The sequence below is a fragment of the Pararge aegeria genome, chromosome 2 (assembly GCF_905163445.1).
Source record: "Pararge aegeria chromosome 2, ilParAegt1.1, whole genome shotgun sequence".
NCBI classification, from domain to species: domain Eukaryota; kingdom Metazoa; phylum Arthropoda; class Insecta; order Lepidoptera; family Nymphalidae; genus Pararge; species Pararge aegeria.
This window is the reverse complement of record NC_053181.1, coordinates 13,253,019-13,267,196: the sequence shown is the minus strand read 5'-3', so window position 1 is coordinate 13,267,196 and position 14,178 is coordinate 13,253,019. Positions and strand designations below refer to the sequence as shown.

General features: G+C 36.5%; 1 protein-coding gene across 1 annotated transcript in view; it reads right to left on the bottom strand.

Annotated features, from left to right (window-relative positions):
• Positions 1–11,153, bottom strand: part of LOC120628608 — a 64,682-nt gene extending 53,529 nt beyond the window's left edge. Inside the window, exon 1 of the mRNA XM_039897073.1 lies at positions 10,934–11,153. The gene's annotated coding sequence lies outside the window, so the exon portion shown is untranslated. The remainder of the gene's footprint in view (positions 1–10,933) is intronic.
• Positions 11,154–14,178: the final 3,025 nt, after the last annotated feature.

The following is a 14,178-nucleotide window of genomic DNA, read 5'->3' as shown; positions in this document are numbered from 1 at the left end:
TAGACGACGTAATTACAAAGTAATAGAATTTAAGGGCTGGGTCAATTAAGTAAATAGTAGGTACTTAGCTGAGTACCGAACTAAAACTAAATTCGTTATAATATAATGTCAGTTTCTCTGTTTAAAATATCCTTTTCCTAGTGCATTTAGTCAAGTTAAAAAAAAACAAGCGTAACGGCACTAGCGTTAGTATAAATCTGACATTTTTTATATGATTCGCGTCGTGTAATAAACTGAAATCTTACGCTTACTTCATCAAACAGCACACGAGCACCCTTTACGAAAGCTGATGGCTTATTCTCTATATGACGGTTATGGAACGTACTTATTTTGACTCCGCAATCTTAAAAATAGACGTAGTAGGTCTACTTTCCAAACACATGTAAGTTCAGCAGAATACTGAATCCCAGTGATCAATTCTTTAATAAGGAGTAAATTAATAAACTTGGTACGTATTAGCACGATGTAATTACTAATGGTAATTACATCGTGCTATCTTCAAAACAGAGCCAACTTAGCAACTACAACGTTAACGTAATCGTCTGTTTCATGGATGCTGTTTTTATGGCAATTAAGGTCATATTAAGATTTAACTATCTTGTTAGTGAATATCTATTACAATAATAAATGTGTATTAAATATCTTCACATGAACGAATCGAACGATTCCTCATACTTCTGAATTACTTACTGCAAGACTTCTCTTAAATTAGTTTTCATAAGGTTGGAGAGGAAATTGGGCGGAAAATCGTGCCGGAAATTTGCTCGCGGGTTTTGTTTATTCATTTATTTAGTAGAGATACTATACAAATAAAATAAATTAAGGGGTTGTCTTTGTTTTATGTATTTTTAAACAAGTGCCCCTTTCTAACCTTGTGGTACTTATTATGATTATTTGAGCCAAAGCATAACCCTCACGTTTTTAAAATCCCGCGAGGGGTTTGCTGCTTTCAGCTGAGGATTTCTGTCCTTTATCTCTAAACACATTCAATAGATCTCAAAACGAAATTAGGCCAATACTAATGCTGATAGTATAACCTGGATTAGGTATAAAAACAATGATTTAAATTGGTTAAAATTTGACAGAGTTATTGTGACAAATTGCCAAACACTTTCATCCCCTCTCCCAAAGGAAATGAGTTGAATTTGGGATAAAAATTATCCTATGTTCTACCTCGTAGTATGACCTCAAATTGTGCAATGGTTCATTTGTATTCATTTAGTAGTTTCAGCGTGTTGCACGGCCGAGATACAGTCAGACAGGCAGATACACAGACAGACAGAGAGAAATAAATAATAAATATAATAAATATACTACGACAATACACACATCGCCATCTAGCCCCAAAGTAAGCGTAGCTTGTGTTATGGGTACTGAGATAGCTGATAATTATTTTTCTATGAATATAATACACATAAATACTTATAATATACAGATAAACACCCAGACACTGAAAAACATTCATGTTCATCACACAAACACTCTCCAGTTGTGGGAATCGAACCCACGGCCTTGGTCACAGAAAGCAGGGTCGCTGCCCACTGCGCCACTCGGCCGTCAAGAAAGACAAGATTACAGAAGTTACAGTTTTTAAAACATCTTCCATTCGACCCGTTACAGTTTTATTATACCTACCTAAGTATAGATAGATATTCAGTTAATTAATTCGATGATTTTTGATTGTTTCAAATTGAGTTTTAGGGTGATTCGCTATGAAAAATGAGTTAGTTTAATCAATGACAACATTATTATCTGGATTATATTGCTTGAACTCTTTTCGTCGCTGAACCTACGTTAGTATTGACATTTCAGCAACTCAATCCAACTTGATTGCCGTCAGAAACTAGAAGCCCGTCTTTTATTAAGAAAAATGCTGTTATTTATGAAAAATTATTATTAGAATATTTAAAACACCCAAAAATCTAAAGCAAACAACTAAAGAACGGACAAAAGATGTGACCGTTCCATGACTTAGCGAATTCAACAGGTGAGGGTCAAATAAAGGATTAAGGTCGGTGCGGCAGCAGGCAGGCGAAATACAAATATTTTGATAGGTGTTTTTACAAAAGCCAAAAGTTAAGTACCTAGTCGCTTTTCAGTATTTGCTTTGTAGTTAAGTTAGATTAGGTAGGTTAGGTTAACGTTTACCCTAAAGTTGTATTATTTACGGAGGTATATCACAACCGTACATAACACAACTTTGGGGTCAACGAGCATCAATAGGTAGGTAAGCTAAGTAAAATCTCTCTTTTTTATTATTCATAAAATTGTAATTACAATTGCTGGTGATGTGATGTGTGAGTAAGTGTTGATGCAGTCTAAGATGCTAACGGGCTAACCTGTTAGGGGGTATGGTAGTTTTATAAAGAGCCATACCCCTAATAGGTTTCTAGGCGACATCGTACCGAAACGCTTAATCGCTTAGCGGCACGGCTTTGTCGGTTGGTGGCTAAATAGCGACACAGCAACAAGAGAAAATTCAGAAATTATAAATTCCCAAATTGCCACTTTCGGGGATCGTGTCGTTGCCAGGAAGACTAGTTGAATCGGTAAATTCGGTAATCCTATCAGCTAGATATTTGATTTGATGTGTGGTTTTGACTCCTCCAGGGCAAAAAAGTATCCACGAGAACTGTCCATCCGCGCGTAAGATGGAGATTTTTTTTATTTCACAAGAAATAAAACAATATACAAAAGCGAACTTTAAAAAAAACAGCGATGGTGGGTTACAAATACCTATTCTGTATCTTAAAAATAAATAGCTTATTGTTATAAGTAAAAAAAAAGGCAAACAATATGATTTTTAACGTATGTAGTATTCGAATACCAGCACAACGACAAAACAAACTGACTAAGCAATTTGTATTTAGCTGTCTATATCGAAGAGGAATCTTGGAAACCGCACACTAAGCCACAGAATTAAGAACATACAGAAACCGTGTACACGACTAATATTGAAGCATCAAAAACCATTCCACTTTAGTAGTGTTTCTCGAACACGCGGCTAGTCACTCCATTCCATTTAGCAGTTGAGAGTTATTACTTTACCGTAAACGTTTGGAACATAAGATGTTCTGAACATTCCATTTAGCAGTTGAGAGTCATTATTTTACCGTAAACGTTTGAACATAAGATGTACTATAAGATGGGAAAATGGGAAAGTTTGTAAGCCAGCTCATTCCGCGGGTATGACGGTAGACGTGCGCAGGGCCTTTTTACTGTTTTTGGACACAATGCCCTTTGGCACGGGATAGTGGCCGAATAAGGGTTCTGTATGTTCTGAATTCTGTGCACTAGGCAATATTCGTCGGGTACAGTTACAGCCCCTTTCTAATTATCTGTGCAGGTGTTCCAACGAATATACGGTAGGAAGGCGGGTACGGTAGAATTCGTTGATTTAAATTCTGGCTGGAGACAATAGTACCATCAAGATTTCCAGATATCTAAGTTCATAAAACCTCAAGAATAAACCTATTTTCAAATGAACAATGAGTTAATAAATGCTAAGAAATAACGGGACATCGATCCTAAATAATAATTTTTCCAAAGAAGTTTACTATTAGTAAAGCTTATTGTGACAGAGGTCATCTAAGGAAGTATTTCCACCATGCATGTTCTTAGGCTTAACACCTACGCCGCTGGTTAATGGGCACAGGGTGGCTCATTGCAGAACATATTTCCCTTCGAATGTCGCTCTTTTTAGGGGTGATGGTTTGAAGTTATCCTTACACCCAGGTGGCCCATCTGCTAGGTCCGTTAACTATGAAAAAAGACTCATCGGTGAAACTAAAATTTTGGAACATCGTCGCGAGGTTACCTGAATATCGATATTCTACTAAATATATTTTGAAGAGTATGAGCATACTCTACAAAATAACTATTTGAATATTGCTCCAATGCCTTTTAACCATCGAACTGCGAGGCATTATAAAGACACACCGCCGTACAACACTGGAACGTACTTGACATCCCATGGACGGGTACGAGGTATTTCGAACACGCACTGTTCGAAATACCTCGTACCCATCCAAACACAAACACAAAAGATCTGAAATGTGAGTCAAGAGCGAACAGGCAATTACTTGTCTAACAGACAACCATGCTCTTTCTTAGGCTGTATATTCTCATAACGTCAGCTTTGACGGCCAAGTTCAGGTCATATAGGTATATCATCATCATCGTATCAACCCATTACCGGCCCACAACAGGGCACGGGTTTCCTCCCACAATGAGAAGGGTTTAAGCCATTGTTCACCAATCTGGCCCAGTGCGGATTGGTGAACTCCACACGCCTTTTGAGAACATAATGGGAAACTCTTAGGCATACATGGTTGCCTCGCGATGTTTTCCTTCACCAAAAATATATAAACCCCTTAAACCGCGATACATCTGTTAGTAGACTAGAAAAGTTAGAGGTGCGAGCTACGATTCGAAATCGGCCCCCGAAAGTATAGTCCTATCACAGCTTCCAAGTTTATACATTTAAAAAAAACTACCAAGATAGGTACTAAACTCTCAGTTCGCGAGTTTAGCTCTCAGTTTGCCGATTTTTTTGTTCGTTAAAAGCTGTGTAAGTTTGACAGTGATAAATCGTGGGTAAACTTGTGGGTAGACCGATCTATTACGTTTTTTGCTTTTGATAATAAGACAGTGAGAGGCATGGGATAGCATCTTAACATTTTAATTACCTCGTCGATAAGTTTTTTCGATTAAGAGCGATGATATCCTTGTGCTTATAAATTCGGCCTCCATTTCGGGGAAACCAAGTTCGATCCCAGGGAGGAACCTCTAACTCATTAGAGGTATATGCTATTTAATTACAGCAATTTAGTATATATCTCACTTACTTTAGCAATGAATTTAAATAAGTGTAAGGAAATATGCATGCCTGAGAGTTCCCCATAATGTTCTCAAACGTCTGTGACGTCTAGGTGGACTATGCCCTTCTCATTCTGAGAGAATAGATACCGTGGGCCGGTAATAGGTTGATGAACGCAGAATATGATGAAGTCGATTCAGACATAATATCATATTCTGTTGTTTCGTCGCAGAGTATTGGCGTAAAACTGATATAAAATGAAGCTCATGTTATGAATATTTGACTAGCACCTACCAGACCGAAATAAATCAGTTTTAAAATGTTTGTCTTTCTGTATGTCTGCTTCTCCGGATAATCTTACAAAATGTTCCATCGAATTCGGCGGGACTTTGTGAACAATGGGTCGAGATATAAGGGACAAGGGGAATCGCAGGGACAAACACATAACCATCATATTAATGATTGACAAACGCCTTCAACTGCTGGACATGGTACTATCGTAAGGTGTTCAAAATACGTTTTTATGATAAGGAATGTAACCGTTTCGGCAGGATTTTTCAACACCAACAAAAAAGATGACGATGTCGCGGGTAGCAGCTAGTTTTAAACAAATCATCTCACCGTTACTTCCTCACTAGTAGTTCTTAAGTTAAGCTACTTACTTTTATATTATTTTATAAAAATAAGTGGGTAAATAAATAATGGATGATACATTGCTAACTTACACGGAATGTAATTAATAAGAACTAAACTAATAAAATACTATGACGTACAGTGGAATGAGAAATGGACTCGCATAATAGCTTGCGTGATACCTATCAAGCTTTAGTGATGCTATTTTACCGTAATTTCTTCACTGGCCAACGAATTATTGTATTATCATAGCATGCTAATTATATTAGAACCGATTTGATGCTTCCTTGATAGAATAAGACCCTATTAGCTACCCTTACTTAATGAATGTGGAAAACTTATTGGTAGACTTAAAAAAAGGCGCATATTAAATTAATCACGTTAAAAATTTCTTTTGATACTTTATTTACTATTTTGATAATAACATCCATTACGATATAATAATTATTCTTATAATCGTTATTATTCCCTTGCCCCCTGCATATGGGATCACGAAACATAAATTTTTGATTAGCATTAGCAATTGGTTTATACTCTGCCTACACTTTTTCCTTTTTTTCCACGACAAGTTAGCTTTTGACTTAAATCCTTCACCTGGTGGTAAGTGATGATTCTGTCTAGGATAGTAACGGGCCAACTCGTATAAATTCTCAAACAGTTTGAGAATAAGAAGCATACCGGTATAAGGGAGTTCGTCAAAACAATCTCCCTGACGATTTTACTTAACTTTAAAAATGCGATAAATATATTTTATTCACGGAATTTTGCAGCACTGATTTAGAGAAATGCTAATCGCATGCTAAAATACCTCAGAATGCTAATTAAAACTACTCGGTCAAGCTAACATATACCATCTAACTAAGCAAGCGTTGGGTACATTCTTAAGGGTCAGGACATTACCCTGTCTTATCAAACCTTTCTCCTGCAATCTCGTTGCCACATAATTTGTTATATTTATTATTTCCTTTGCAGTTAACGGCCGACAGGATGACGTATCTCGCAAGTAAACCTCATCATGAAGATAGTAAACTTGTCAATAGGAAAGATAGTGAAGTTTGTGTTAGATAAGTGGTGCTTGATTTATAATTCCGGCAGCTATGTTTGTTGAGTTATTATTGACATTAAATAAGAAATGTATCGAAGTGTAAGTAGAGGAAATGGGCCGCATAGTGTTTTTATAATAACGTTCCATCCCTTTATAATATAGAAGTGAATAATATTGCAAAAATAAAACTGAGCTAAAAGATAAAAATCAGACATTAATAAAAAGAAAAAGAAGCCCGCATTGGCGCGACGTCTACATTCTTCCCTACGTTGGCAGAAGAGATATGTGCCCTGAAATGGAATATTAATTAAGTTGATGATTAAGCCAGAATCCCGATACGTTGCCATCCTTGTTATCTTTAATCAAACCAATCGCCGAAGCGAAGTCATATTTCTAATTAATACGAGAGTCAATCGTCCCACAGCGCCGCACAGGTAATTAGTCCGAGCGATCCGTTGAGACACGAAATCAATTTTCCTAGCTGTTTAATCTACGGATAAATCCCTAAAGACATTAGATCAACGTGATGATTGATTTGACGATAAAATTTTTACAGTTGGCTGCTTTTATAGTGTGTTCTTTTTATATCTCATTGTTTGAAAAACGTTTCCGGTTGATGGGATTATTTCCATCGACCTGGTATTAATAGTTTTCATATGTTATTTAATAGGACGGCGGCGGCCATTTATTCTGCTTTTTTAATTTCTGTTTTCTCAATTTTGAAGCGATATATAAAGCGATCCTTAAAAACTCTTACCATTATTCTAAGCTTTATCGTTCATCACCCAGCAGGGCTAGCGCAGGTAGGGGACAAAAATTATATCCCCTGACCAGGAATTGGCCATTGGCCTTAGTAGTTATTAAGGTCTCCACCTACTAAAGCTTGGGAGCATGGAGTAGGAGAAGTTTACCTTCGCGTATTATTACAAATATATACTATTTGGAAATTATTTCCACTTGTGCCTTATTTACATTTCTCCCACTGCTTTATCAACGATAATATTATGAAGTTAAATTTTTATAAGGGGAGATAATTGTCTCCTGTACATGCTAGCCGTGCTGAGCTAAAAATCGTTTATCGTACAAGAGAAGAATTAAGCGTTCGGCTCTCCTCGTTGTTCGAATGGGGGTTGGCAGGATTTAGCGATTATGAACATATTTTATTGATAGTAAACGGAGGTAAGCGTGCTCTGCAAGGCACGGAAGTGCATGCGTGCGGCAAAAGTGTGTGGTGTCAAAGGACCCGTATTGGCCTTAGTAGTAGTAAGACACCTCTAGTATAGCCTCAATATCCTGTTGCGACGCCGTCGCCGACGTCGTCTAGTCTTTGTCTGCATCTACTAATATATCAAAGGCGTCGGACTATTGAGTTTATTCCGTCAGTGTGAGATGGTGATAACAAAAGAACACCCGGCTAAGTTTGTTGAGGGCTTCTTCTTAGACCAGGGTGCGTGTGGAACCCTAGTAGCTTTAGTTTTAAGATTACGAATGTGGTTATCACCATCATCTCACTATCATTTACACATTTCTCATGTAATGTACGCAATATATTTTTGTCATAGACATCGACTATTTTAAGTTGAGACTTGTTCGATATAAATACACACACACACACATGCGCGCACACACACACACACATAGTAGATAGTATTTTATATAAAATAATAAACAATGGATTTTAAAATCCTGCATGCATTTAAAAAGGATGTCAAGAGAGATTCGCAATCAACAGATATGTTACCTACCTAACCAATTGACACAATTAAAAGCACGGGCGACTAATTGGATTCTTACTACCTTACCAAGGACTTCAATAGTATAACGTACCCTACTACTGCCTATTTACATCGGCATCACTTGATACATAAATAATAAGTACTCGTGTGTTATTTTCATACTCCCGTTTTATTGTGAAGTAAATAATTAATTTGCTTTGTTTGGTTCGGTTTATTTTGTTATTGTATTCCTACAACCTCTCTGGCGCAACGGTGAGCTCTAAGATTTAAAGGTCTTTGGTTCGATTCCAAGTAGGGGCAATTTGGAAATTTATAAATTTAGAATTTTCTCTGCTCTGGTCTGGTAGGCTTTGGCGATTTAGAGTTCCGGTGCGATGTCGCGTACAAATCGTTTAGGGGTATGACTAAAATACTCCCTAACAGGCAGTAGCGTGCACAGGGTTTGCGACCAGGGTATGCATAAAGCAGGTAAATGGCATAAAATGGAAAATGTTCCCCTTCAATACTAGTTATATAAAATAATTTGGGTATGCAGTGCTTTTGTGCATGTATGAAGTGCACGCCACTGCTAACAGGCAGTGGCGTGCATACAAGGTGTGCAGTAAGCGGGCAGATTGTATAAAATGAAAAAAAAAACTCCAGTACAAGCTATAAAAAACTTAAGGATATGCATTGTAATAGTTATAAAAAGCCTACTCTTAAGTTTTTATAACTCGTACTGGAGATTTGATTGATATGACATCTTGATTTTATAACATCTGAATACCCTATGTATACCCACTCTGCATTCCACAGCTAACAGGCTACCATCTTAGCCTGCATCACACTACCAACAGGTGAGATTGCAGACCTGGGCTAACTTGTGGAATAAAAAGGTGCTATAATTATAAATTAAATTTTTAATGAAAATTTCTCATTATTTGCTTTTCGACTACTTACTGAAACACAGTTCATACTATAGTCGTATTTTTAATTAAACGAAGTCAACTGACGTTTACTGTGTTGTCAGTTTATGATGAAATAAAAATAGTGTTGTGACAAAGTGAATCATTGAAAAAACTCCTGAATGAATGAAGGCGAATGAGTCGCTGCGCCGCGTTTTGTAAGAAGCCGACAAAAAACTGGTTGTAGTAACTTTTATCAGAGCACTTTTATACAATTTTATTATAAAATATATATGTCTTTTATAGTTTTGAAATAATTAACTATTTACACACATTGTTCATTCATCTGATTGAAAGAAAACAGAACGCATCACTATTACTTTAAATATGGCAACATTACTTTACAAAGTGACATTAGCTACTGTCAGTTGGCTTCGTCTAATTAAAAATACGACTATAGTTCAGTAGTCAATGATGAATTGGATGGTTTTATAATTACACATAGGCATTTGTTATGTAAAATGTACCTAATAACTATAATCTATAAGTATTAGGTATGTACATCAAAATAATTTGTGCAGTTTTTACTTATTTGTAGTTTACTTATATGTGCAATTTAAATTAAATAAATAAATAAACAGGTAGTTTTATTATTTATTTTCATCTATCTACACGCCAGCTCTGGACTGCAATGTCGCCTGATGCAGCATAGATTTTAGCGGGTTAACCTGTTAAAGGTATAGCCAATGACTTCAAAAGATTTATTTCGATGGGTAGCAATTATAGTAAAACGATACTCCTGATAGATTTCTATACGTAAAATACCGGAATGAAAGCGTTTTTTGACCCCAATTGTTTTGAAAACTTTAACGTTGTAAAATAGAAGTCGAAAATTGTAATTTTATGGTAAATTCATGAATTTGTACTACTTAATTATTATAATAACTTCCTTAACATAACGGAAGTTTTTAACTTCTCTTCATTGCGATCATAATTTTTTTTCAATAGTGGTTGGCCGTTATGCAACAATCGGACCATGCAGGGTGTTCTTTAAGCTCCACTTGTTACGTCGATATTGTGATGGTGTCGAAGTTTCAACACATAAAGCGCTGCGACAGCGCCAAACCAGGCCAGTGTAATTGCTCAAACACATTTCGTTGAATCGTTGAAAGCGCTTAACTATACAAAAACGCCGTACCGCACTGGTAAGCAAACAATAGGGGGTTAGGTAGGTACCTACTCACATTGCGGATCTTTTTAACAAGTTAACTACAACTCGCGCAAAACACTGAATGGAATCCTTAAGTGTTTTTATTGTCTATTGTGTTTATACTTATATCCATTAAATGAATCTTCGTTATAAATAACGCTTACATACAAGGCAACTAGGTAGGTATGTATAGGAGGTAGTTGCAAAAAATGTAGCTTAGCCAGCAGCTATAATATTTTTATTGGTATTATTTGAATTCCTTGTATCGACTGAAAGCAAAAAATAATAACAAACTATCATCTGTCCAAGAACTGGTTTGTCGGCGGATGAAGCCGCTTACAGACATAACATGCGAAGCTTCCTTTTTATAGCGTGTTGAACACGGATAAAGTTTTAATGGCATAGGTACCTAACTATTTGTATGAACTAGATAGAAAATAGTTTGAAATCAAATAGGTAGGTAGGCGTACTTTATTAATGACTAATGACCTAGATATTTGTAAATAAATTAGGAAGGTATCGTGACAAAGATTAATTTGAAAGAGATAATCTACTAGGACTTCAGCGTCGAAATTAGGTAGATCGACAAAAATAAACTTTGCTTACCTCCGCAAACAGCAATTAGTGCTGTCGCAAACGGGGCCGCCGAAACCAGAATAAAGCTCCGTATGACTCCTTTCTGAATGAACAACACTGTTATATTTGCAAGTTACAATTGTCCAGTCAAATAACGCTTAATTGACACGAGATTCACTCCACTTTTCTGTCACAATTTGCGACGAAGAGAATAAAACTTTGGCAGCTTATGTGAGACGTAAGCACAGAACGCTCGTTCGTTTCCGACTGGCTCTGTAGTCTTTAGTTAGTCGGTTCGGCGAAACTCGGCAATCGTCACCGGCCGGTGTTTCATGTTTGCTTCGAAGCCTCGAGTCCCTACTCCCTAGTAAGCTCGATGAGATAGGGGTGAACTTTCGACTTATAACTTTTTAGCTGCTACGATTGCAGGGTTCACAGCATGGGGACTATTAAGTTTGGATCGGCTAACACTACCTATCTATTACTTTTTACTGTAGTTACTGTATTATGACCTATCACAAAAGCTACTGACAGCATTGTTAAAAAATTTGAATACTAGGCAAAATATTTCTTAAGTCACTTTGAATTCCCAATCGACAAATCATAAAAGATCTATTTATGGAAACCTACAGATTCTCTTACGTTTACTGAATTATAATATGTAGTGTTATAGTAAAATGTACCTACCTACCTATTTTAATACATCGTTCTAAAGTTGTGTTTTCAGTACTTTTCATGCTTAATTATTTTCCAAGAGTGGACAAACTTATACTTAAAATAAGTGCAATAATTAATAATGTCCTTGTTCCGGTGACGTTACAGTTCTGTTTCGACCTACACAGTTTCTGTACACGAAAACGAGACCAACGCAAGTTATAGCGTGCTTTAATGTTTTAGAGGTTTATTATATCTCTAATATATATTACCGAAGCGGAAGCGGTTATAGCCTAGTGGCTAGGACAACGCTTTCACTTTCGGGGGCCCGAGTTCGAATCACAGCACGCACCTCAAAGTTATGTAAGGTTTGTGCGTTTAAGTAATTAAAATACCACTTGCTTCTATTCAATGGTGAAGATAAACATCGTGAGGAAACCTGCATGCCTGAATAATGTTATCATAGGCGTGTGGAGTCCGACAATCCGAACAGGGTGAGCGTTCTGGACTACAGTCTAAACCCTTCTTATTGTGGTAAAACCCCGTGCCCCTATAGTGGGCCGGTAATGGTTTGATGTGATTATGTTGATTTAACCGTTAGTTTAAGATTAACACCGTTTACAAACCTACGGACTATTTTCCGTTTAAAAGTGACAAAGTAGAACATACTAAAACATTATAATAAAAAAGGTAGTATTAGAGTTAAATGGACCTATTTTAATTCCTCGTTACAAAGTTGTACTTTCTTTACTTGTTCCGCTGCCTGCCGAAATGTGGATGAACAGTCTTATCGAGATTTACTTGTTGTGGAATGATGATATATTAGTTATATACTTAAACATAACTGTCGTTTTCAAGGTTTATTAAGAACCGATTTTCAAGTTTTGGAATTCAGATATTTTTTCAGGAGTTGGCAACCCTGAAAATTGGCTGCTTTAACACCCTCATACTGATTTTTACTCGCCCCCGTTGCGTTTGTAGCTAGCTATTCCTTAACTGCCTAACAAGCACTACACGTGTTTAAGTAGCCGTTGATTGTTGAGTGTTGTAGATTGTACTACTTAAACCCATTGTTAACATACTAATATAGTGGTTAAACTTGAACGAAGACGTCGCGTTATAAGGAAAATAATTAACTGAATAAAGCGGGGGTATCTCAGAGTCCACTTCAGGAAGTGGAAGTCTATCATAAAAATCCTACTGTTTGAAAACTTATGAGTACAAGGCAAAAACTTTTGTAAGTAATTAACGTAAGTACTTATTCCGTAGATAGGTATTATTCATACTTATATCAACTTGTTTATATTAACATCAATTGAAAAAGTTCGACCTGACGCACCTCTAGCTTATCGAAGTTATGCGCGTTCTGCGATCGGAAAATATTACTGACAATATTTTTACCCGTACTTCCACTCTTCAATACCCCCCCGCTCGGTTTACACACACAGGCAATATTATTGTCAAAATGCAGAATATTGTCTGTCATATTGTGAGGGCAGAATTAAGCAATTAAATATCACTATAACATCGTAAGGAAATGCATGTTTAAGAGTTTTCCACAATTTTATAATTTTTTAATTGTGTTTTTACATACACTTGCAGGAAATGACAATTTTATAAATATAAAATGCATAAACAATGTTTTTAATCCACAGGAATTTTAATTGAAAGGCGTGTTAAATCGACCAATCTAAAACTTTGATGTTGGAGAAGAGCAAATTTTCTCGGCTTCTTCGGATTCTTCTCGAAATAATCTTTTCCGAGCCGGCGCGAGGTAGTCATTCAGACTTGTTCTTTTATTAGGCCTACTGGAAATATATCAGTATCGCACTTTAATATTTGAGCATTTGAAATTACTAAGAAGCTTCAGCAATTTTTAATTCAGTAGATATAACAAGTACCTACCTACCTACGAAAACTTTAAAACAAAATACCGATCCATCAACCATTATAGCAATTCGCCTCACTTAAACTTTGAAGGAGAAACTTTGTTTGAAGCTTACCTATCCATTTTGTACGTGCTATTTACAAACTGTGCGTGGGGCTGCACTTTGTTGTGTATATGCGCCGGATATTGCACATGTGCGCACGTCGACGCAAATCCTTTGTTTTGACGTCACTACTATCGACCATGTGCATTGCAGACTACAGATACTGATGATAATTGTAGAAATACATCCATCAATGTCAAACAAAGCAAAAAGGGATTTGCTTGGTTGTTTTATTCAGACGTCTCACAAGTATTGTGACTTAAATAAAACCGCCAAGCAGCCAGCAAATCGAAAAAAAATAAATGTTACAAAAAAAGGATTTTTTTTTGTTTGCTAACATATTTATTATTGTGGTAGGTGTACAGCTCTATAAAGCCTATCGTCATCATCATCATATCAACCCATTAACGACTGACTACAGGGCAGATGTCTTCTCAGGGTTAAGGCCGTAGTCCACCACGCTGGCCCAGTGCGGAGTGATAAACTTCACACACCTTTGAGAAAATTATGGGGAACTCTCAGGTATGAAGATTTCCCCATGATTTTTATCACCGTTGTTGCAAGTGATATTACAATTGCTTAGTACGTCAATAACTTATCAAATATCAAAAAGTTAGAGGTGGGATTCGA